General features: G+C 44.9%; 1 protein-coding gene across 2 annotated transcripts in view; it reads right to left on the bottom strand.

The window, feature by feature from the left end:
• DENND2D (DENN domain containing 2D) overlaps positions 1–25,500 on the bottom strand; it is a 637,596-nt gene that overhangs the window by 389,705 nt on the left and 222,391 nt on the right. The gene's annotated exons all lie outside the window — the stretch shown is intronic.

The following is a 25,500-nucleotide window of genomic DNA, read 5'->3' as shown; positions in this document are numbered from 1 at the left end:
TGAAAGGAGCAGTCTCATCACTTCCCGAGTCACAGCTCACACACAATACGTTTCCTGAGATATAAGGCCCCCTTTATATAAAGTGCAACATTATTACAAACATGGGGGTCTTGAAGTGCTAACAGACAACTCAGTGCAGTTTTATCATCTCTAATGTTCTATGCAAGGAGAATTGGTTTACGGTAATAACTCCTTAAATGCTTGTAAAAACCAGAGAACATCATAAAATGCTGGGTGCTTTAATATACCGACCATCACAGGGGCAAGGAAAGGAATTCGGCGAACATACTCTCGTTTCGGAGGAGGCTGATGTATACTATCCCCGCACGTAGCCTTTTCAGGGCCAAACCGGTGCTGAATATTATTAGAAAAGGAGAAATAGTTCTGACAACCCTCCTGAGGATTGATAGACATATAAAAGGCAACAATAGGTTTCCTCAGGTCATAGCTCATTCTAAGGTCATACCTATACTTTAAAAAAGTTGCTTCAACAAAACCTTTATTAAGATATATAATTTGTAATAGATTTTGCAGTACAGACATGTTAAATAAGGTGCTAAAAGATGGAGAGATATAAAGAGCCAGGGGATGTTGAAGGCATGGTCCAAGGCAAGACAGTCCAAGATAACTGATTTAGTGTAGCTAGTTTCATCCCTAGACCAGATTGAAAGTCAAAGTAGTAAAGGTTTCAATAAAAGCTGATCTTCCAAAAAACACAAGCGACTACCTATGGGCACTTAGGGATGAAGCTGAGACAGGCAGACATAGCAAACAATTTATAAAAGTATTCTCTTCAACGTGAAGTGGATTACTTGGGGTATAACCTCACAACCCCCCCTCTATATATCGCAGTGGACACTCCCCTTGCATTTTAAATATGAGCCATTTCTTTGATAGGTAGACAACCCAACCTTTGGGCAAACCTAACAATTCCATGGCAGTTCCTACTCATCTTAGATCGAGAATTAGCCCCCTGTCTTGTCCATGTACCATTACTGGAGAAGAGGATCCTTAAGTAACAAAATGAACTGACTCTTATAATTTGTGAGTCTCCAATAAAAAAGGATCTATATTTATGCACCTTTTTCCCACAGACCATAACATAAATATTGGTTTTATTTAAAACCATTTTCTTTGAGACAATAAAGGCCCAATATGCTTCCATCAGCTTCTGCAGGCCGATTGGTGTCCAAGAGATCAAGACAGTGTCGTGGGCATGTCAGTCAGTCAGTCAAAATACTTTATTGCGATAACTTAATATCATATAAAGACAATGGCAAGGTGCAAATTATTTAAAATACATATACAATAAATGCATACATTAAAAACAGTTAAGATACAAGATGAATAAAAATCATACAGCATATAACATATCATATCAATATAAAGTGCGAAGTGCAAAATACATAAAAGCCCCGGAAAAACAGACATATCTGTAACCAAATGTGCCCCTGTTACAAGTCCTAATATAATTACAAAGTGCCTTTTATAGAGCTCAGTTTGTGCTACTAAGGAGGGTTACCATATTTTTTAATCTAATATTCCTGCTCCTAATAGCACTCACTAGGAAACTGGCCACATGGAACATAATCCTAGGAGTCTGCAGAAGCTGTAAATAAATAAGAGCAGGTTTAACTTGAATAAATCCAGCCTCCTTGAGAATGGGCACAAGGAACTTCCTCCTTGCCTCTACGTAATGGCTACAGAACATTACTAGATGCATAGTATTTTGTTCCGAGAAATGATCACAGGAACATGGTAGCGCCTTTTCTGGAGTACTCCATACAGGATAAAAACCAAGATTAAAATGTATCAGATTAAAACGAAAACGAGTTAAGATAAACCTGTGGTAAGGGTGAGTCACCTTGTTCAAGTAGTTTTCTGGGCCGTCAGGTATAGATAATATTAGACTGATCCTAACACTTGTTTTTTTCAGCTCACACTCTTCTCTCTCCAAGGATAAGAGCTCTCTCATTGCACACTTTATGAGCGCAATATCTTTGGGTGTTATAGACTCTATTGCAGAGTATAACTCTGGCCTCCCCAACTTAGAAAAGTTTTCCTTAATATAAGTTAACCACTTAATGTTGTTAACTTTGTCCAAACACAGACAGTCTTTCATGATAATGTGGTTTAAAGGGATTTCATTGTTAAGCCACATCCTCAGCCATGCTACTAAAGGTGCTGTTTTTATCAAGTCTGTGATGTAGCCTTCCCCAAGTTCCAAGTGTACAGTGTAGGATGGAGTCGATTGTGGGACACCAAGAACAGATCTAAAGAATCTATTTTCCATGATCTGTAGGGAATCTAGTCCCCTATAACCCCAAATTGAGCTGCCATAAGATGCCACTGAGATACATTTAGCCTTATAAATTTTCATTATGGCTACAAATGGCCTGGCCCCCAGTTTCTTGGAGAACCCCTGGAGAGCTGAAGATGTTCTTGCTAACGAGGTTACTCTGTTCTTTAGCTGGGGTCCCCAATTACCCTTTTCATCGAAAGTGATCCCTAGATAAGGGAAGGAAGCTACTCGAGCAAGCTTCTCCTGTCCGCAGAAAAAGGTTTTATGGCAATTTTTCCTTGCTGCGCTGCCCATAAGCATAATTTGGGACTTCTTCGCATTTATTTTTAGGTCAAGTGAGCCCATAAAGGATTCAAAGGCGTCCAGAAGGCGTTGGAGCCCTACCCCGGTACGTGCGAGAAGCACCGCATCATCCGCGTAAAGGAGAACAGGGATCCCCTGCTCTCCTGCACGCGGAATGTCGGAGGTCACACCCCTCAGGGCGGGTTCTAAAGCATTCACATATAGTGTGAACAGTAGGGGTGCAAGAATGCACCCCTGTCTGACCCCTTTTTCTGAAGCAAAGGGCTCAGTACACCTTCCACCCGTGGTACCTCTAATTTTAGCTGTAAGGCCCGAGTGCAAGTCAGCCAGTAAGTTAACTATTGTCCTATTCAAGCCCATTTCCAGCAATATTGACCAAAGCTTTGATCTGTTAACCAGATCAAAGGCAGAGGAGAGGTCCATGAAACCAAGGTACATGGACCCCTCCTTGGCCCTGGTGTATTTCTCTATCAACAAGTGCAGATTGAGACATTGGTCCTGGGTACTTCTTTTGGGTCTAAATCCATATTGAACATTGGTCAGAATATTTTTTTCAGTTGCCCACTCATTTAATTTTGCTAATATGACTCTTCCTAGATTTGTAACTGATGAGTCAATCAATGAGATTGGTCTATAACATGCAGGATCCTGCCTCTTTCCCTTTTTAAACACAGGGAAAATTATTGAGGTTTTCCATGACTCTGGTATGTTATCATGGCTTAATGCGTTAAAGACCCTGCAGAGTAATCTAGACCAGAAATTAGGGAAACATTTAAAGGCGTCAGCAGGAACACCACCTTTTTCTTCATGGTACAGTCTATTGCTTGTAAAACTTCTGTTACCTCAAAGTTCAATTGGTTTCCATTGGCTATACTGCCAACCAGACCCCAAGGACCTCCACTGCTGTGGTCAGAATAAATACCACTAACGTGTTATATCCAACCTTCATCAGGTATATTAGTTTCAAGGGGGGAATTCTCCTCTCCTGTAAATAAAGGTTGGTTAACAATCTTCCAAAATTCTCCACTATTTTTCAATATCGCAGGATCTGATAACTGGGACCAAGCTTCATCTTTAATCTCTTTTTTCCTATCTGCTATGGCTTTTTTATACCGGGCTCTACAAGTAGTGATAAGTGCAGGGACTTTCGGAACAGCTTTCAGAGCACCTAACAGCGCAGAGTGTGCTTTTGAGCATCTGCTATCAAACCATCTGTTGATGGGTAGTGTCTTCATTTTTGGACCAGCAAGCAGTCTTTGATTAATCTTGCTGCAGATGCTACCAAAGGCAAGTACCACTTCCCTATTGTGAGCCTCACTAGATAAGCACACACCAACCTCGTCCTCAGCATCGGAGAGTACCTCTTGTACAAAGGATTCTGGGGTTATGCTATCCCATTTCAATCTGCGACCCTGGTCTTTAACTTTAAGTGCTGACCTGTTGTCGCGAGGACCATCTTTTCGCCCTATGAGATCAGTAGTTATTAAATCCAAGCAGACAGGATTATGATCGCTAAAAACAGAAACCACAGTTTTATACATTAAAACCTTACCTCGTAAACACAATGAAATGAATATATAATCAATAATAGAGCCATTGTCTGTTCCCTTGAAAGTAGGGACCCTATCCCCCCCCTCCCCACACCCAGACTCATAAGTTCCATCTTGCTAAAAAGTTTTCTAGACATTCCCCCTGTTTTTTATGTTCAAGGTGGATAAGCGAGCAGTTAGGAGGGGATTCTTCTTCATCGCAAACACACATTAATATACAGGGGTGGATATTAAAATCCCCCAAGAAAATGATTTCAAAGGAATTTACATTTTCACTGTAGACTGACAAAAACTGATCCAATCTATCTAGACTTTGCAAAGTACAGTCAGATGCATTGGCATTATAAAAATTTATAAATAAAATATTGGAATGTTCTGCTGAAGAAAGTTCAACAATTAGACAGTGATCGGAGACCGAATCACATTTCTTCAGGTGACCTTTTATGTCTAGTTTAAAGAGACTTAACAGGCCTCCCTTGGCTCTTCCTGCAACACTGGACACTGCTGGGATACAAAAGTGACTATAGCCATCCAATGAAAAACTATTTTTTTTGTCCCAGGTTTCTTGTAGTGCAATAATGTCGAACTTACAGTTAAAATCTGACCATGCCGGGTTTCCTACTTTTGCCTTAATTCCTGCAATGTTCCAAGTAAGCATACTAAGTACAGGTACATAATTCCCTTCATGGCTATTTTGTTTGGGCGAAAGTCAATCATTTTGATCCAAAAAGGATAAAGGGGTATAACGATTAGACAACAAAGAGGTTGTACAAAAGGATTATGATGAACTGGATGAGCTGGATGATTTGCAGTATTACAACTTCGGTCTTGGCCCCATCTGTTGTTCATGTCCCAATTGTTGTCCCATCCAGGTGCAGGGGTCCTAGGGTAGGTAACGTTCTGTTGTTCTCCATAGAAAATTTTTAGAGTTAATGGGACAACAGTACCCTGTCTACGTTGGGGTGGGAGAAAATTAGAGAGGATGTTTGGCAGGACGCCTGGATGTGAAAAACTCACTGCCACACAATCCCCTTTGAAATTTTTGGGACGGTTTCCTAGCCAGGGAACCCTTTTAGCAGTCTTAATCTCCTGAGCCAATTGCTGCCCCCCCCCCCGGGGCTAACTTCATATTGTTTGTGAGCCATTGTAATCCCTTATTTGACAAAGAAGTGGATGATTCAACTATACCACCTTCTAGGGGGGGGAACGTTGGCTAATACTAATACGACAGGTGAAGCTTCAACTATAAATTGTAAAGGGTCCGTTGTCTGGGCCTGCGCTGGGGGGATATTGACTGTTAGTAAACCATCACCTTTGCCAACTATCTGGTTAGCATTCGTTACCGGTAACTGCACTGGGGGGTAAATGTGCGACAGTTCATCTGATCCCTCACCAGCAGCAATCCCTCCAGTATTATTGCCCAAATTATCAACCAACGTGGTAATGTTTTCAACCCCCCACTACCTTATTCTGCTGTCCTCCTAGCTTTTTAACCTCAGTTTGTAGTTTGTCTATTTTGGCTACTAGAGGTTTAATGATTGCTTTGATTTTACATTCAATCAACTCAGGAATTTTTAAAAACAAATCATCATCAACAGTGTATTTTACATTCCCCTCTCCATTGTCCTTTAGTTTTGTCTTTGGGGTAATTGCCCTCTTCCTCCTTGTCCCCGACCGCAACCCTCCCCGCCTTGGCTGATTTTTTACACTAGAACGTTCTGGCCGAAGGGCATGGTCTGAGGTGGACTGATCTTCATCTGAAAGACACACCTGTACCTCCTATTCAGAGTCAGTATCCATATCATTCTCAGGGTCCGCAATAAGTACCTCGGGGGCAGGCACTACATTCGCAGGTAAATCTCTCTTGCCCTGATTGGTAAGGAGGCTAGGAAGGTCATGGGAATCAGTCTCCAAAGGTGTAATATCATCAGTGAGAGGAAGTATGGTAGGGCTCAGGCATCGTAAGTCTGGAGATTGGCTCAGCCCCAGAGATTCTCTCCTTTGTATGTTTATTTTTTGCACAGTTTGGACCAAATAATTTTCCATAGTGTTAGTTGTGGTAACAACACGTTTCTTCGGCATCCTGGCACTATACCCAGGAGACTAACACTTCAAAATTAAAATTAAGTATAAGGACTATATCAAGGGCAACTGTATCTTACTTGGTTGTTGAGGCTTTTTTCGTCTGTCCGGCAGCGTTCCTGGCCCTGTCCCTGTCGCTTCCTGCCGATGAGGGCCGTAGAGGACCCGCCCTTTGCCCGGGCTTAGCCCTGCGCTGTGTCCCGCACGCGTCCCGCTACGCGGAAGGGGTGTTGGTGTCTTATGAGCCTCCGGGCGCCTGTTGCGCGTCACTGGGAGCGCCCCCGCAAAGGCTCCTGGGGGTTGAAGTCCCCCCGCTCGGCGGCCGCTCGGGTGGAGAAAGGCGGCGGCGGGGGGGGGGGACTCTGCTCCTGCTGCTGCTGGTTTCGTCCTGGTCCTGGTATCCTTCCCTGGTCCTTACAAAACGGACAGTAGTAGGAAATGTGGCAAGATTCAAAGTTATGGCGTTTTTGGGTCCCCACTGCGCTCCAGGAGCGCTGCTGACTTATGCGCCTCCGGGCGCCTGTTGAGCGTCACTGGGAGCGCCCCCGCAAAGGCTCCTGGGGGTTGAAGTCCCCCCCGCTCGGCGGCCGCTCGGGTGGAGAAAGGCGGCGGCGGGGGGGACTCTGCTCCTGCTGCTGCTGGTTTCGTCCTGGTATCCTTCCCTGGTCCTTACAAAACGGACACAGTAGTGGGAAATGTGGCAAGATTCAAAGTTATGGCGTTTTTGGGTTCCCACTGCGCTCCAGGAGCGCTGCTGACTTATGCGCCTCCGGGCGCCTGTTGCGCGTCACTGGGAACGCCCCCGCAAAGGCTCCTGGGGGTTGAAGTCCCCCCGCTCGGCGGCCGCTCGGGTGGAGAAAGGCGGCGGCGGGGGGGACTCTGCTCCTGCTGCTGCTGGTTTCGTCCTGGTCCTGGTATCCTTCCCTGGTCCTTACAAAACGGACACAGTAGTAGGAAATGTGGCAAGATTCAAAGTTATGGCGTTTTTGGGTTCCCACTGCGCTCCAGGAGCGCTGCTGACTTATGCGCCTCCGGGCGCCTGTTGCGCGTCACTGGGAGCGCCCCCGCAAAGGCTCCTGGGGGTTGAAGTCCCCCCGCTCGGCAGCCGCTCGGGTGGAGAAAGGCGGCGGCGGGGGGGACTCTGCTCCTGCTGCTGCTGGTTTCTTCATGGTCCTGGTATCCTTCCCTGGTCCTTACAAAACGGACACAGTAGTAGGAAATGTGGCAAGATTCAAAGTTATGGCGTTTTTGGGTTCTGGGTTTGGGTCTTGGGCATGTAACGATATGGGAACCAGACACCCGGCGACACTCGGTGCATTGGCCTGCAGAACTTGGCACCACTGATCTCATTGGTAAATAGCAAGAGCAAGAAAGGGGCCAATACACAGCCCCATCTGATTCCCCTCTGAACTCCAAAAAGCTTCTCCGTAGGGGCCATACCGACCCTTAGAAGACACATTTTCATATAAGCATGCAAGAAAACAGATAATCTCTACCGGGCGCCAAGGGAGATAAGGGTTGACCAAAGAATGAGATGGACAACCAAATCAAAGGCACTGCTTGGATCGGCAAAACAGAGAAAAATGGATCCCTTCTTATCCCTGGTGTATTTCACAATCAGCAGTTTCAAATTGACACATTTCTCACAGTCCCCAAACCCTTCCTGAAGCCTAACTATACCTCAGTTAATAGAGTCATATGTCAGTGACACGGTGTGACCACAGGACTGCAGGGAACAAAGGGAAAAAACTGGTAATTCCATTTCCAACTAGAAAAATTAAGCAATGAAATCACAACAACCACAACCCCTCTAATATCCTGAGAAACAGTGCCCCGGGGCATGCCCGTTAGCCGTAATGATGGTATAGACACTAATTCTTTTAAATTCATAAGAAGGTCATGCTATCAGTCACAGGAAATATTTGGGTGCCCAGACAGACACAATGTACCCTAATATAAGTGTGAGTGAGTGCAGCACAATTGTACATTACTTTAGTACCAATGTAACAGTCTCAAAACACTAGTCAACTAAGAGGAGAGACAGAAAAAAGGGATAAGAAGACTACTAGAAAAATTACTTTTTACGTTTCTTTCTAAAGCTGAAAACTTTGGCTGCACAGCTTCAAGGGAAAGGGGAATCCGCACTGTTACAAAAAAAGAGAACCCACAAGAACTTTGAGGGAATCTGATACAGGGGTCCCCTTGGAAAGTAGAGGAAGACTTTGTTCAGTAGGTAGTCTGGGAGTTTGCCATTCAGACCTTACAAATAACAATGAACCTATTGTTTTAATTGGCTGCCAATGTCTCACTGCAGTGTTCAGTGCCCTCCGAAACAGTGAGTGAACCTTTTACAACAACACTGAACTGATCATTTCAGAAGAACCATTTAGAGATGGCAATACCCACACAACCAAGTCTCAGGTTCCCTAGGAAGTAACAATAAAAGGACTACCTAAGTTTGTAAAGATACAAATATACATACTTCACTGTAGTATATTTGTGACACAAGAAAATACATGACAACAGAATATTCACTTTAGGTTTTGATTCTGAAAAATTCAAAAATAACTGTGGCTGCAAGTAAACAACTACACTTTTTTCTCATTTGTGCAATTTAAGAGGCAAGGAGGTCAGGCTGTTAGGAGAAATGGCAGAAGAGGAGGAGAGGAAAACTGCCGAAATCCTTTGCCTGGTCCAAAAGACTCAAACATTCATATTCTTGATATTCTTGTTGGCCCTGGTGTTGTCTCTTTTTACTGAATAGCCATATTTAAGTGCATAATCATTGGTCATAGTTTTTCCTAACCTTCTGTAAAGTTCTCATGTCATTCAAAGCAGGTTTCATACCAATGATCCCATTACACCCACATCTCCACTTTCTTCCTGAAACAGCAGCTGCGGTCTAGGTTATTTACCCGTTGAGTTGATATTACCCAATCTCCAAAGAATGGAGGACTGGGCACCAACCATTTCAAACAGATCTCCCTTCATGCCAATAGAATTAAAATGAAAAGTAGGGATACCCGCTTGTTTTGTAGTTTTAACAGTGACCCCTCACCAACCTTGACACCAAAAATCACCAGTGCAAGGCTTAGCTTTATTTTTTCCCATTTCCTTCAATATTGCCTTACCTACTTCCTGTTAGAAATCCTGAATTGAGGGGCACTGCCAAAACATGTGTGTATCCTCTGCCTTTTCTAGGCCACTTAGGGCAGTTCCTCACTTCTCGACCACCTTAGTTTGTGGTGTAGTTCCTATATTCCCAATAAGCTCTGCGCATTGGAATAACATGAACGACAGTGTAGGCGTAGGACTGAGGTCGATTAGGTCTCTATTGAATATGTTAGACTTAATTATGAAATGCCAGCTAGCTCAGGTCACTAGAAACTTTCTCGAGTAAACAAGAAGGTGCTAACTTTCCTGAATAGAGAAGAAGGGATTAGTTTCTGACAACCGCATAAACATGACAACTTTGCTCCCCCAGAATAAGGAGTATATCTCCAGAGTCACGGAAACAATAGATAGCTATTTCACTCAGTTAATCGTGCATGCTTAGTTTCACCAGAAGTGCAGAGAAATAGAGAGATATGCGTTTTCAATAAAAGTGGTTATTTATTGAGCAGTCTACTTTCTCATGCAAGAGAAGTGAATTGCTACAATTGCAATACGTGTCATAAAGTAAAGTGCGTACAGTAAAATGAGTATTATGAAATAATACTGTAAAAGCATTTATATGGTTTCTAAGCCATAAGATACTTAAAATGGATAAAATACATACAATGATAAAATAATGACTAAACGTACTCAACTGGTGTTTCTAAGATACGCCTACCCCAGTGTACCTAACCTTCACCTAGTACAGGGAAGGAGTAGATGAGTTACAGTTTTTGCCAAGAAAATGAATCAAGAATTTTCTACGGGTCTAATCAGCTCCGTACCTTGGTTATAGAATGAAGGAGGTCTTGTATCTCTTTCTCAGGACTCGATCTCCAGCAACCCGCAAGGGTGACAGGGAAACACTGGAGCTGGATTTCTCAGCAGGAGAAAAGACAGCGTCTCTCTCAGTGCGTCAGCAGGGAGGGTCGGCTTCCTTCGGCACTCGCATCAGGAGGGCGTCGGGCAAGTAGATAGCCGGTCTGCTCCAAACCGTTTGCTGCTTAAGGCAGATGCTGGTATATTTATATCTGGAAGGTGCAGAGTTTGACGTAAGGTTTGACATAAGACGTCACTAAGAACTCGCAGTTCTTTCAGGACTCCAGGAGTTCTAGGACAAATCAATACAGAAGCAGGGGGAATTCCCAGGCTGCTGGAGGCTTGGTTTGTTTAAGAACGCGTTGTGCTTTCTAGGAGTCTATGGGAGTAGCCTTGCCGTATTTGGACTGCATTGGCTATGTCTTAATATGGGTATGATTCTTATGCCTATAAAAGGGTATGATTTGATATAACCACATATGGGCATGAAATCGGGAATATTTACTAGAGTCCTAAAATCATCTACAACACCCACTCCACGTATAATGTTCATCATTACTAAATACTAAGCAATATTTAAGCATATCTAAGCATGTGTTTTCCATCCCACCCCAAAATACATAAAATGCATTTGAAATGGTATATACACGAAAAATGAGTATTATACTGTACGTTTTTTGTAAGCAGTGGTGTCATTCAGATAATGCATATATTGTACATTTTAAAATGTTGACTGAATGAATCACGAAATTTACATTTATGAAATGGCTCTTAATACAGAAGAGAAGGTCGAGACCATTTCATCACATAGTTATACAAGACTGTAAATGTGCGAGAGACTAAGTAAAAATATTGTCTCTAGAGTTTCTAAAAATTTAAATCTTTTTCTCTAAGAATAGTTCTACTTTAAGCAGAGTATCATGTGCCAAAGGTAAATATTTTGGGAACTGGAAAAAATTCAATTTCGCTCTCTGGGGAAAAAAAATAGTTCCAAAGTTTTTTAGGTTCTGTTTACCAAAACTGAAGGCCGAATTCAGATTTCAGGGAATGCCGTGTGCTTGCTTTTTCAACAATTATTCTCGTTGTTAGGGGAGAACATCAATTCAGATAGGCTGGCAAAAAATTTGTCTAAACAGTAGGTGAAAGTTGGGCCATTTCCGAAAAAGTGTGAGATGCATTACCGTCAGCGTTATCTGGATCAGCAATGTTCACAGGAGGTTGTACCTGTATGCCGCTTTCATCTCGTACCTCACCGCCACCTAATCGTAATGGTGATGTCTCAACGAATGCCGTCATCAGAATGGGTAGCCGCTGGGGACAATACGTTGCATGAGCTGTTACCGAACCAAGCAAAGTATCGATATCCATAGGTACTGCTGATGGAAGTGTGAGACAGACGTCAAACACACATTCTTCTCCGCAGAGCAGGCATCGTAGAACAGGTAAGATGCAATCTTGCCAGATTGGTCTGAACGAAAGAAACCAGGTAGTATTCAGATCTCTTAGGCGAGCCAAGCCGAGGACTTTAGTAATCTGCTCTTGATATTGTATTGCATTGCTAGGATCGTGTCTTCCATTGTTCCAATGAGTTTTGTCTGTGACCTGATTTGCCATATTAGAGCAGAAGGAACAAAAATAAGATTCCTGCTACGAGTCCCAAGATGAGAGGCAGGCCGCCGAACACAGAGTGCACGAAATTCGGGAAGATGCTCAGGGCTGCTTCAAAGGGTGCTAACAGTCCCGAAAAAATTGTCTTAAATACATGTGCGATGCCACTGCTATCAGACATATTTAAGATTTGGCTTAACATTTCTACGAAATGTACGGGGCAATTTGTCGATAATAATGTATGTATCTCTGCTGCTGTCCTTGCAACTTGCAGATCATACGTTTCTCTAGACGAGGTTAAAGGCACAAATGTTTGTAAAAGAATAGACTTCATTCTGCTTAAAGTATCAATTCGAATAGAAGAGATATTCAAAGAAGGCCATATTGCCGCCTCCATGTCTAGCTTGCTGTTTGGATAAATATACTTGCATACAACAAGTGACCCAGGAAGTAACGCTCACGAGATAGGCCGTTCCTGGCACCGTGCCACAACAGCTGTGGACACTTTATTAGAACATAGCTGCCTACGTTCTAATAATGCCTACGAAGCGGTCTGAAAAAAGGCTCTATCTGTGTAGCAGGGGTGCCGTGCAGGTGGCATGAAAGGTTATTTGATGAACCTCCGCAGGCTCCGTGTAAGTTAATTCCTTGACACAGAAGTGTACCGCTTAGTGAATTTTTACAGTTGTTACCACTAAGGAATACCTCTTTCTTGCCCCCACTCCAACATCTATGTGTGTAAGGTAAATTCCAGGTTGACTTGATGTACCCTTTACCCAACCTTTCATACAGGCGTGCTGGTATATACTTTTGGCAATATTGAAACTGAAAAGTCGTTATCGGAAATGTAATGGTGCCATGTATTATCCATTCAATGACAGGTTTTTCGGAGACTGTCAATGGTAATCTTTCTAGTTTTTCAATGCTCAGCACTGTATAGTCTGCCCCTCTTTGTGCCAAAGAGATTTGTTTATCAGTAAGGTTAAAGATAGAAAATAATGACGTTGTGTTGATCAGACGCCATAGCACGTAGCCTGAACGCAGATTTTGTAACATCCAGCCTAACTGAACAATAGAACGTAATTAGGACTGGCCATGTTGTAACATTAGCATATCCTATTCTAATATATCAATAGCAGATGATACAATGCTGTCCAGTGAATAAATTCGGGATGAAAAAGTTGTTAACTCATCGTCCACACAGACAGTGATTTTTCCAAATTAATACGATCAATTTCTCGTATTTTTTCTGCAGTTTCAATTTGTGTTACTTTCCAAGCTTCATTGTAAGCTGCGTATATACCGGCATATATGAAACGTTTTTGACGCTGTTTGCGAGGTCCTAGTAAGAAATCTCGCAAGTCAGCACCTTCTTTAAGTAAAGTCAAGTGTTGCTCAATTTCAGGTAGTGTGGATTTCTGTAGCCAGTCTAGGCATAGTTTTCCTACCCTGTAGGTTGTTATTATCCCTGGATGTTGTCTCTGGGAATATCTTGGGTCTGGCCTATTCTGTTTGAACCCCTGTGTTTTGTTCAGGTATCTATCTTGACAGTTATTAGTGACTGTTCCCAGATCAACCATTTGTTCCAATCAGGAAGTGTTCTGTTATGTTTTAAAATATGGGATACATCTATCTCCACTTCTGTAGTGCTATAACTATCAGGTAGGGGTTTTGGTATAGACGGTTTGTTTAAGTCTTTTATCCTGGCTAGGCCAAAACAGGTCGTTTGTTGAATGGTGTCATTCAGGAACATTATTTGTTCTGGGATCATGCAGGCTCTGAATAATGATTCTAAACCTTGTACCTGCCAGTCTTTTGTACCCCAGACAGTTTTTGTCTCAATGTTGTTTTTCCAAAATTCAAAACCAAACGTAGACATTTTTTCATAACATTTTTCAGAATAAATCAGTTTAGTATTTGTCAACATGTTTTTCATTCCGGTCTTATTCATAATTTTAAAATGAAACATTTCTGGATCAGTGATATTAAACCCTGAAAAGTATGGGAATTTCTCATAAAATGTTTTTGAGCTGCTTTTTGGCGGAGTTGGACGATGTTCCCATTGATTATAAATAAAAACATTTCTAGGATTAGCCGATTTATGCAAATAGTGATGCCCATAGTGATTAAAGCAATACATTTCTTCATAATTTGATGAACCATGTAAATAATCATGTTCTGTATATTTAGCTGACATTTCTAAATCTGACATCATATTGTTAATATTTTCAAATTCCCAATCATCAGAGAAAGTACTAGGTGATACAAAGTCACTTAAAGAAATCTTGAACTGAAGTGGATATTTCAAGAGTTCAACCAGGCCATAGATTTCGTAATCAGTAGTGTCCCATGCTACACCACCAGGTATAGGAATGGCTGTGATGTTCACTGATGATAGTTCTCTTTTCTCAATGTGAGAGGATCTGTGAGGTTTTTGAACCAAGTTGATGTTCTGACTTGCTATGTCCATTGTACTGTATTTTCCATCAATCATTCTTCCCAAGCTTAGAACCAAAATGAGCCAGAGCAGGAGGAAAAGTACACCTAACACAATCCACAATTCAATCCACGGTGAAATCAGGTATGTTTCCCCAAGTTGATGAAAGAGTTCTGTAATTTTGTCTTTGAAAGTTTTGTTTGCTGGCTTGTCTTCATGTTCACTTGGATCATCAGAAAAGTCATCGAAATTGATGAAGTAGCCAGATGCAGTTCTGTCAATTTTTGAATGGCATCAGGATTGGTATTAATCTTTGTAGTTGCTTCTTCCTTTGTCATGTTACTATAGTCAGAGGCTACATCATTGTAGACAGGTGTTTCTTGACGAACTGTTGCAATTTGGGTTTCAAGAGGCACAAGTTCCATGCCTTTGTTGCATAGTCCTTTTTTATTCACTGCAGGTTTTTCAAATGTGATTAGTCTCTCAGTTTGAACCTCTTGGATTGTAGCAAGGTTTGGTCTTCGTCTACTTCTTGGGAGTCCACTGGGCCTACTACTTATTATTGGCCACATGCTTGTGGTTTTACCAGGTCGATTGATACAACTCTGTTCTCCTTTTTACCAGCAAGGGGCGGTAGTACGACTGATCTTGTTCCGCTGATAGCTAAGACAGGTACTGCTTTTCTGTAAGAAGGCTCTGTGAGGCGGCCCCGCTTTCTCCCCCCGCCCGACTGGACCCTCCTATCGGGCGCAACCACTGCAAGACCCTTCGGACAAACTCCTCTGCCCCCAAACAGTCCCGGAACAGTAACCGTGACCAGGAGACCCCCGCCCCTCTCTGTATTGCAGGAACCAATCAACGGTCACCATCGACAGGAAGCACCTTGTCCCGACCCCGGAAGCACCACCCTTGAGGCAGCGGCAGAACAAGTGAAAAACGGACACGAATCCCAGAACGCCGTCGGAGCATCGTGGCAGGACACTCCGACTGGCGCAGGAGACTGAGAAGAGGAGAAACCTGAAGAAGACGTGTGGTCAGAGGATTGGTGGAGTCCCTAAGGAGGTGGCTGAAGAGCGGCCGTGGCTCATTGATTGGAGAGTTACGGCGGACAGTGTGAGTACTTGTAAACCCACCCTAGAGCACGCTAGGTGCTCAGTGTATATACCCTGTATAGTTCTCTCTCTCTCAGTCACGTAGCACGTAGTCATTGCACTGTGTATTTTGTAAAGCACCCTCACGGTATTGAGCCCTTCTTCCCCTCACGCACACTTCCGACACCCTTGCTGTTTCCCTGTTCTTCGACCTTCCTTCCTCCCCTTCCCGGTACCTCCCTTCCTCACGACTCCCTCCTCTCTCCTTCCCTCACTGCCCGGTGTCGGTGAAAGCATACGAGCAGAGTCCTCGTTCGGACTAATGGTTCCTCTATTTCTCTTGTTGCCCTCCGAGGTGTCTCCCCGACGACAGACCCAACCCGAACAACACCAAGAGCGGAGCCAAACCCGACCCGAAGAAAGACCCGAACCGTCTTGGAGATTCTTGTGTTTTCCTATCTCTTGACTCTTGTGCTTAATAAACACCAGCATAGCCCACTACATCCGGCCTCCTTGCCTGATTTTCCGGCGCGCGACACACCCACCTTCACATCTGGTGTCAGAAGTGGGATCCGCTGGAAGCATGGAGGCAGTCATGAAAAGAATGGCAGAATCCCAGGAGCAACTAGGGAAACTCATGGAACAATTCCTGAAGACCGCGGAGGACGATAGAGGCCAACTGCATGACGTCTTCAAAGGTCAAGGGACAGTACACGAACAAACCATGGGTAAACTGACTGACGCCCTAAGACAACAAAGACCAATGACCTCACTCCCCTCCGTAGTCCTTCAAAAGTACGTCCCGGGGGATGATCCGGACTATTTTTACAAATTTCAAAAGGTTGGCCCAGGCAGCCAATTGGCCGGTTGAACGGTGGGGTTAATACCTGGGACCCCTTTTGACCGGCAACTTAGAAGCCGCCTACCAACAAGCGAACATCCAAGGAAACAACCCGTACCCAGAGATAAAGAAGTGTTTCCTGGAGCGTCTCGGGGTGGACGATGACACATATAGAATAAAACTGAGAGAGGCCAGGGAAGAGCCACAAGAGAATCCAAGGGCCCTCTCTTTCCGGATCAAGGATCTCGCCAACAGGTGGCTCAGACCAGAAGCAGCCACTAAGGAAGACATCCTTGGAAAGGTCTACCTCGAACAGTTCCTGAACTCCCTGCACCCGGCTACCCAGAGATGGGTACGCCAACATTCCCATCTCACTCTGGAAACGGCCGTCGAAATAGCCTGTGCCTACATTTGGGCTCAGGAACTGCAACGCAGCAAGGAGGAACCTGCACATAAGCCTCATCACGCAACCATCCCTCGTCCTTCCCGACCAGTACCGTCCCGGAGACCAGAACCTGTACCTCTCCTACCCTCCCCTGTCCTGTATCGTCCTCCTAATCCCGGCCCTCAGTGCTACAACTGTGGTGGCTTTGAACATATAGCCCGCGTATGCCCTCAGAAGGAGGAGCCGATGGAGATAGGCCTTGCACGGAACTACGTCTGCTGTACTCCAGGGGCTACACCCCTCCGTTTCACTGTCCTGTATCCATAGACGGACACAATGTCCTCACTCTAGCCGACACCGGCTGCCTACAAAGTGTTCTCCGTCCACAAGACCTGGCCCTCCCTGCGGGCCCCCCAACCGGAATGGTGGCCATCCAGTGCGTCCACGGCGACACCAAACTGTACCCCACCACCCAGGTGCGTGTGCAACACACCGGAGATCCTGGAACCTACCTGACGGTCGGTCTGGTACCTGCCCTACCGGAACAAGTCATCTTGGGGAGCGACTATCCCGTACTCCCTACGCTCCTTAAGGACACCACTGACTCCCTAGCCCAGTGGTGGAAAGATGCCCCCTACTCCCAGGGCCTTGCTTCCACAACGGAACCTAAACCGTACAAAACCAGAAGCCAGAAGAGAAATGAGAAGAAAGCCCACACCTATGCCTATCCCACGATCGTTGAAGAACATCCCTGGCAAACCGACCAGGAGTTCAGGGCTGCGCAACAAGAGGACCCACTCCTACAAGAAGCATGGGGAAGGGCCCTAGACAACGAGGATCCCACACAAGTAGGTCCCTACTTTTACAAGAAGAACAGGTTGCTATACCGAAAAGGGGGGGGCACAACAGAACCCACAGTTACTGATCCCCGGTCCCTTCCAAGACAAGGTCCTCTTCTTAGCACACAGCCACCTTTTGGGGGGTCATTTTGGGGACGAGAAAACCAGCCAGGCCGTTCTTGAAAAATTCTACTGGCCCGGCGTCCACCAGCGTATTAAAACGTACTGTTGCGAATGTGCAGTCTGCCAAAGACACAGCCGCTATCGGCCACCCAGGGTACCACTCCGGCCTCTCCCCCTCATTGACATCCCGTTTAGCAGGGTAGGGATGGACATCATTGGACCCCTCCTGCCCTCGCGAAGCGGGTGTCGCTATGAGTTAGTCATAGTTGATTATGCCACTCGCTTCCCTGAAGCCATTCCCTTACGTCAACCCACAGCACAGAACATTGCCAAAGCCCTCATAACAATATTCTCCGGGGTAGGGTTTCCCCGGGAAATCCTCACAGACCAGGGCACGCCGTTTGTCTCGTCACTTATGCGACAGGTGTGTGCCCGACTGGGTATAAAACAGATCAGGACGTCAGCGTACCATCCGCAAACTGATGGGTTGGTCGAGCGCTACAACGCCACACTAAAGCAAACCTTAAAGAAACTGTTAGGGTTGGAAGCCAAGAGGTGGGAAGAAATATGACCGCTGGCTCTTTTTGCTATAAGGTGTAAGGTACAGAGCAGCACAGGCTACTCCCCCTATGAGCTATTGTATGGTCGACCCCCTCGTACGCTGCTGGACATGGCCCAGGAAGCCTGGGAAGCAGAACCAGATCGCACACGCCCCCTACCAGAGTACGTGGACAACCTGAAAACCCTTCTAGCAGAGATACGTGAGATAGTAAGACAGAACTTAGAAAACGCGCAAGACACCCAAAAGCGACAGTATGACAAGGGCACGAGAGCCCGTGTCTTTGCAGTCGGGGATCTTGTCCTCCTGATGATGCCCTCATCCGACCAGAAACTCTTGGGACAGTGGCAAGGGCCCTATGCCATTCGTCAACACGTGACCCCGGTTACCTACGAGGTTGACCTAGACCCCGTTAAGGGCACGTCCCAAATCTACCATGTGAACCTTCTGAAAAAAATGGGAAGGACCCCGTCCTGTCCTGACCGGATCCCGGCTACAGTCCTCCTTCCCTTTTGACCCTTGTCTGGATCCCGCATTGACCACGCTACAAACCCAGGAACTCCGAGAAGCCCTGTCCCCAGTGAAGGAAGTCTTCTCCTCCTATCCGGGACGGACTAGAGTCACCGAACATACCATAGAAACAGAACCGGGGAAAGCAGTAAGTTTGCGACCCTACCGGGTCTCAGAGGCACGCAGAGCAGTCAAACGAAGGGAGATTGAGGACATGCTAAAGATAGGGATCATAGAACCGTCGGTAAGCGATTGGAATTCTCCTATCGTCCTTGTGGCGAAACCGGACGGGTCTGTCCGGTTCTGCATTGACTTTCGAGAGGTCAATAAGGTATCCAAGTTCGACACATACCCCTTACCTAGAGTAGACGAGATGGTCGAAAGAATAGGCAAGGCCAAGTATATTTCCACCCTCGACCTCTGCAAGGGATACTGGCAGATACCCCTCAGAGAACAAGATAAAAAGAGAACCGCCTTCTCTACCCCTGAGGGGTTGTTTCAGTTCAGAGTCATGCCTTTCGGGCTTCATGGCACCCCCGCTACTTTCCAGCGTGCCATGAACCATGTCCTACGTTCACACTCTCTGTATGCAGGGGCCTATTTAGACGACATTGTCATCTACAGTAACAGCTGGCAGCAACATAAAGTACATCTACATAGTGTTGTTTCCTCCCTAGGCTCTTTTGGTTTCTCCATCAACCCCGCCAAAACCACCCTTACCGCCCAAAACGTCCAATATTTGGGTTTCCTTTTGGGTGAAGGCCTGATAAAACCCCAGAAAACCAAAACAGAAGCTATCCAGACTCTTCCCTTTCCACAGACGAAAAAGGACCTCCGAGCTTTCCTTGGCCTCCTGGGTTATTATCGGAGGTTTGTCCCCAACTTTTTCCAGAGAGCTGCTCCCCTTATGGATGTATCTTCTAAAGGAATCCACCCACACTGAAGCTGCCCTGAAGGATCCCACACCCCTCTTATGGCAGGCTTTTTCCGACCTGAAGGGCGCCCTGACCTCCAGCCCTGTTCTGGTAAGCCCCGACTATTCCCGGCCCTTTGTTCTGCAGACAGATGCTTCTGACCAGGGTTTGGGGGCGGTCCTATCCCAAAAAGACGAGCTAGGGAACAAAAGACCTATCCTATATCTCAGCAGAAAATTGTTCCCCCGAGAAAAGAACTACGCTGTAGTTGAAAAAGAAGCACTCGCAATTAAATGGGCCATTGAGAGCCTAAGGTACTACCTGGAGCGCCGGGACTTCACCATCTATACAGACCACGCACCTTTGGAGTGGATGGCCCGTAATTAAGGACACAACAACAGGGTCCTCCGCTGGTTCCTGTCCCTCCAACCCTATCATTTCAAAAGACAACACCGGAAGGGCATAGACCAGGGCAATGCTGATTTTTTATCCAGATATCCCTCCACCTCAACCCGTACAGGAAGGACAGCTAGGGGAAGGGGATGTGAGGCGGCCCCGCTTTCTCCCCCGACCGGACTGGACCCTCCTAGAAACTTACCCCTATCGGGCGCAACCACTGCAAGACCCTTCGGACAAACTCCTCTGCCCCCAAACAGTCCCGGAACAGTAACCGTGACCAGGAGACCCCCGCCCCTCTCTGTATTGCAGGAACTAATCAACGGTCACCATCGACAGGAAGCACTTCGTCCCGACCCCGGAAGCACCACCCCTGAGGCAGCGGCAGAACAAGTGAAAAACGGACACGAAACCCAGAACGCAGTCGGAGCATCGTGGCAGGACACTCGGACTGGCGCAGGAGACGGAAAAGAGGAGAAACCCCTAGAAGACGTGTGGTCGGAGGATTGGTGGAGTCCCTAAGGAGGTGGCTGAAGAGCGGCCGTGGCTCATTGGAGAGCTACGGTGGACCGTGTGAGTACTTGTAAACCCACCCTAGAGCACGCTAGGTGCTCAGTGTATATACCCTGTATAGTTCTCTCTCTGTCAGTCACGTAGTCATTGCACTGTGTATTTTGTAAAGCACCCTCACGGTATTGAGCCCTTCTTCCCCTCACGCACACTTCTGACACCCTTGCTGTTTCCCTGTTCTTCAACGTGCCTTCCTCCCCTTCCCAGTACCTCCCTCCCTCACGACTCCCTCCTCTCTCCTTCCCTCACTGCCCGGTGTCGGTGAAAGCATACGAGCAGAGTCCTCGTTCGGACTAACGGTTCCTTTATTTCTCTTGTTGCCCTCCGAGGTGTCTCCCCGACGACAGACCCAACCCGAAGAACACCAAGAGCGGAGCCAAACCCGACCCGAAGAAAGACCCGAACCATCTTGGAGATTCTTGTGTTTTCCTATCTCTTGACTCTTGTGCTTAATAAACACCAGCATAGCCCACTACAACCGGCCTCCTTGCCTGATTTTCCGGCCCGCGACACACCCACCTTCACAGGCTCAAATTCCTTCTTTACCGTAATTTTTTCTCTGACCAGATCCCCGATCTTTGGAATCCAGACAGGTCTTGCTGGGACAGATGGTTTTTCTTCAGTGGCCGTTGGCTTTAGCTTTGTGTTACTTAGATTTCTTGTTTCATTCAAGTCCTGTAAAACAGCCAAACGATCTTGGATATCAAAAGCTTTTTGTTCCACCACTGAAGTCTGATAATCGAGATCTTCGATTATCATTCTTGTACCAAACAAAAGTTCATACGGAGTGATTCCACCCAGAGAATTTTTTGGCAGATTATTAAGACTACGTTGGACACTTATTAGATGTTTGACCCACCCATCACCCGAACCGAATACCCTTGCTGTTATAGATTGCTTTATGTCACGGTTTTTTCTTTCCACTACCTCATTTCCCTCAGGATGGAAAGGACTAGAGTACCGCAATGCAATGCCCAAGCTGGTCATGGCCTCCTTGTAAGCTCGAGAGCTAAACGCAGGACCCTGGTCAGAATGTAGCATGCCAGTTGCGTATGTGCCGATAAAGACTCACAAATCTTTTATAACAGTTCTGGCGTTGGGGCCACATCCAAATGAATCTCGTGCAGAAATCCACTGCGACCATGATATATTTATAGTTGCCATCCCTTTGCAAGGGACCACAGTGGTCCAGGTAAACACGCGCTAATGGTTTATCTGAGATCAGATGGGGCATCTGTGCTGGTCGTTTTACTGTTGATACTTTCATTCTTTGGCATATTTCACATTCTAGAACATAATTTCTAGTCTGTTTTCTCATACGTGGCCACCAATATCTCTGTTTTAATAATGATATTGTGGCGGAAATACCAGCTTGTGCAGAAGCGAGCCCTTCATGTGCCACTAAAATTAGTCCTAATCGGTGTTCCATGTTTGGAAATGCCCTATCCCCCACTCCAGGGATTACGGCAAAAGGAACATTATTCGCATCAGTTTTGTATGAGTACTTTACTGGAAAGCCTTTCGGGAGTGTCTTATTACTGTTTTTTACTAAAGCACTGACAGCTTGTATTATTTTGCTGTCTATTTTTGTTTTTGACCGGGTGATTGCAGCTATGGAAGCCGTTTGCACAGCCGCCTTCGCGGCCTCATCAGCCAATTAATTCCCTACAACATGAACGCCATCACGCTGATGACCCAGTGTATGTATCACGTGAGTCTTTTGTAGTTCTTTCTGTAAAAGAACTACTTGTTCCCAGAGCATTTTATTGTGCCACCTTTTGCATCTTTGAAACCATTTTGAACCCAGTTCTGCAAGTATTCATTGCAAGACTGGACGCAGTAATATGATTCGCACACTATTAGTGTGGGGAATTCGCGATCGGTATTTTCAAGCGCCATTTTAAAAGCCTGTAGTTCAGCTGGCTGAGCTGTACAATCTCGGAGCGATTCAGTTTTAGTGATTAACGGTCTAAATTTTCCTATGCGCCAGCGACCTTTTACAATCGCACATGCCGCATTGTAAACTTTTTTATCCACAACGTTGTGTTGTGCAAATCTGACTGTGTAGATTACACAGGTGTACTGGTCCAGAGGTAGAATTTCAGTTGGCAGAGGACATTCGTATTCGTATTGGAGAAATTCTTGCGTTTTTAAGTTAGGATCAAATTCGTATACTACGTCTGATGCAGCAAGAGAATTAACCCATTGTATCCATCTCGGATGTAAGGCTTTAGCATTCGGAATGCTTGCTCTTGTTACTGCTTCTAGGGCAGGTACTGGTGTAACGATTATTATGCGTTTACCTTGTGCCAGGGCTCTTTCTTTTGCTGCAGCAGTTTGTACCTCAGTTAGAATCTTTTCAGTGGAACTGAATTTCATTTCAGCTTGTGTGTACAAGTGTGATTTGTAAGCTTTTGGTACCGTTTCTCCCTCATTAGAGGTTAGGTATGTAAATCCGCATTATCCTGGGATGACTCGGATTACAAGGTTGTGTTCGTTCGTGCGTGTTTGCAGTTTTGTTTTAGTTAGCATGTCTGTTCGTAATGATCGTAAAATTTCTGTGCGTTTGAGTCCAATGAATTGCTTTGAAATCAGGTTTTATTAGTTCGTAGAGCGGTTTAACCCTCTCTGCATAATTTAGAATGTAAGTTCTTCCAAAATTCAGGAAACCTAGAATTGATTGTAAGTTTTTCAGCGTTTTTGGGGCTTGGAGTACTGCATACTTCTCTAAGTAGTTGTCTGCTAGGCTTTTGCCTTCACTTGATAACTCATATCCTAAAAATAGAACAGTGAGGTGGGCAATTCGTGACTTTTTAAAGTTAAATTTGTACCCTTCACATGCGAACCCAAGTATTATGGTGTTCACTCTTTTCAAGTGTGTCTCCAGGTCATCGTCTGTTAGATAGATATCGTCGACATAGGATAATGCCTCATCATCATACATTTGTAGTAACTCTGTTACCCTGGCTGAAAATAATCCTGGGCTATTCTTGAATCATTGTGGGAGACGACAGAATTGCTTTTGGGCCCCCATACTGGAGAAAGCGGTCAAATACCTGCTTTCTGGTGCTATGTTTTGACAGAAGAAACCATTTGAAATATCTAATGTCGTCTTGTATTTTTTGTGCATGATATTATTCATTAGTGCAGCACTGTGTGAGTTTTGTACTGCAAATGTTCATACCTAGATTTAAAGCAGGCTCTGGACCGTATTCATTTTGAATCTGTCGTAGTACATCTGGTATAACCGCCATAGACTGAACACCATGTGTTTTTGTGTATATTGAAGCAAAGACTGTTCCCCAAGTGTCACAGTCCTCCACATGTGGTGCAATCGCCATTGGTAGGCAGATTATTAGAATTCTGTGTGAGGGGTAGTATCAGGAAATACTGCTTCTAATTGAGTAATTTTTTGAACTAACCAGAACGGAATTTGTTTCCGTGTTGCGGGTAATTTACCAATGACTGATTGTATAGTCTGTGGTGTGATTTTATTTGTGTTTCCCTGGTGAGGGGTGTGCTGTGGAATTTTTATAGCAGGTTGGACTGTTAAAGTATGCATTGCATATTGTACCAATTGTCTATGTATTTTAATTAATTGTTTTAGTTGAACAAAGTTCTCTGTCTGACATTTCTTCAATGTCAGGATGTGGTGTATAGCTGGCTAGAACCGGCCATGTGGCTCCTGGTCTACCTAGTGGACCGAGCCTGGTAATGCGATTTTGATGTTTTAGGGCGCCATTAAACCAGAGCTGATGCTCCTGGTAAGTTAGTGGAATTTCAACGTCCTCGAAAGGCACGTATTCCGCTGGAGGGTCCCCTGCGTTGTAGTAGTGGAACTCCTGTGTTACAGCATTTGCTGCTGGAAAATTTATCCAAGAATAGAATACCTCTGTCTGCCGACACTCGTGTGCCTCTACCACAAATATGACTGTACCACCTCTCGATGATACACCATTATTTATTAGTTTATAAGTTACACTCTCTTACATTTACCAGGATGATTATTGCATCCGGGTTGTTTTGCTGAAGACTTGTGTCTTCTGCTAATAGTTCAGTTGCTATTCTAGCTCTCTCCCTTTCGTCGTCACTCTCCATCATTTTGCTGACAGTTTTTCAGAGCAAGTTTCAAGGAAACAAAGATTAGGTGCACAATATTTTGGAACACTGTATCCTTCAACGTTGAATAAACCAAAACTAATACATAGGATTCTCATCCTACTTACTTCTGACTGATATTGACCTTTTTACCCACTCAAGACGTCTATTGGAGTTTTTTACGGAAAAAGGGGTCTGTGTGAAAAGTACGACTGAGTTACTCTATTATCTAGCGTTAGATTATCGCCGTACCAAACGTTGGGCGCCATGTAATGTAGTTCCTATATTCCCAGTAGGCTCTGCGCATTGGAATAACAAACGGCAGTTTAGACGTAGGACTGAGGTCGACTAGGTATCTATTGAATACGTTAGACTTAAAAATGCCAGCTAGCTGAGGTCACTAGAAACTTTCTCGAGTAAACAAGAAGGTGCTAACTTTCCTGAATAGACAAGAAGGGATTAGTTTCTGACAACCGCATAAACATGACAACTTTGCTCCCCCAGAATAAGGAGTATATCTCCAGAGTCGCAGAAACAATAGATAGCTATTTCACTCAGTTAATCGTACATGCTTAGTTTCACCAGAAGTGCAGAGAAATAGAGAGACAGGCGTTTTCAATAAAAGTGGTTATTTATTGAGCAGTCTACTTTCTCATGCAAGAGAAGCGAATTGCCATAATTGCAATACTTGTCATAAAGTAAAGTGCGTATAGTAAAATGAGTATTATGAAATAATACTGTAAAAGCATTTATATGGTTTCTAAGCCATAAGATACTTAAAATGGATAAAATACATACAATGATAAAATAATGACTAAACGTACTCAACTGGTGTTTCTAAGATACGCCTACCCCAGTGTACCTAACCTACGCCTAGTACAGGGAAGGAGTAGATGAGTTGCAGTTTTTGCCAAGAATCT

This window comes from Lissotriton vulgaris, chromosome 5 (assembly GCF_964263255.1).
Source record: "Lissotriton vulgaris chromosome 5, aLisVul1.2, whole genome shotgun sequence".
Taxonomy (NCBI): domain Eukaryota; kingdom Metazoa; phylum Chordata; class Amphibia; order Caudata; family Salamandridae; genus Lissotriton; species Lissotriton vulgaris.
Note: the sequence above shows the minus strand (reverse complement) of the source record. Positions and strands in the feature narration are given on the sequence as shown.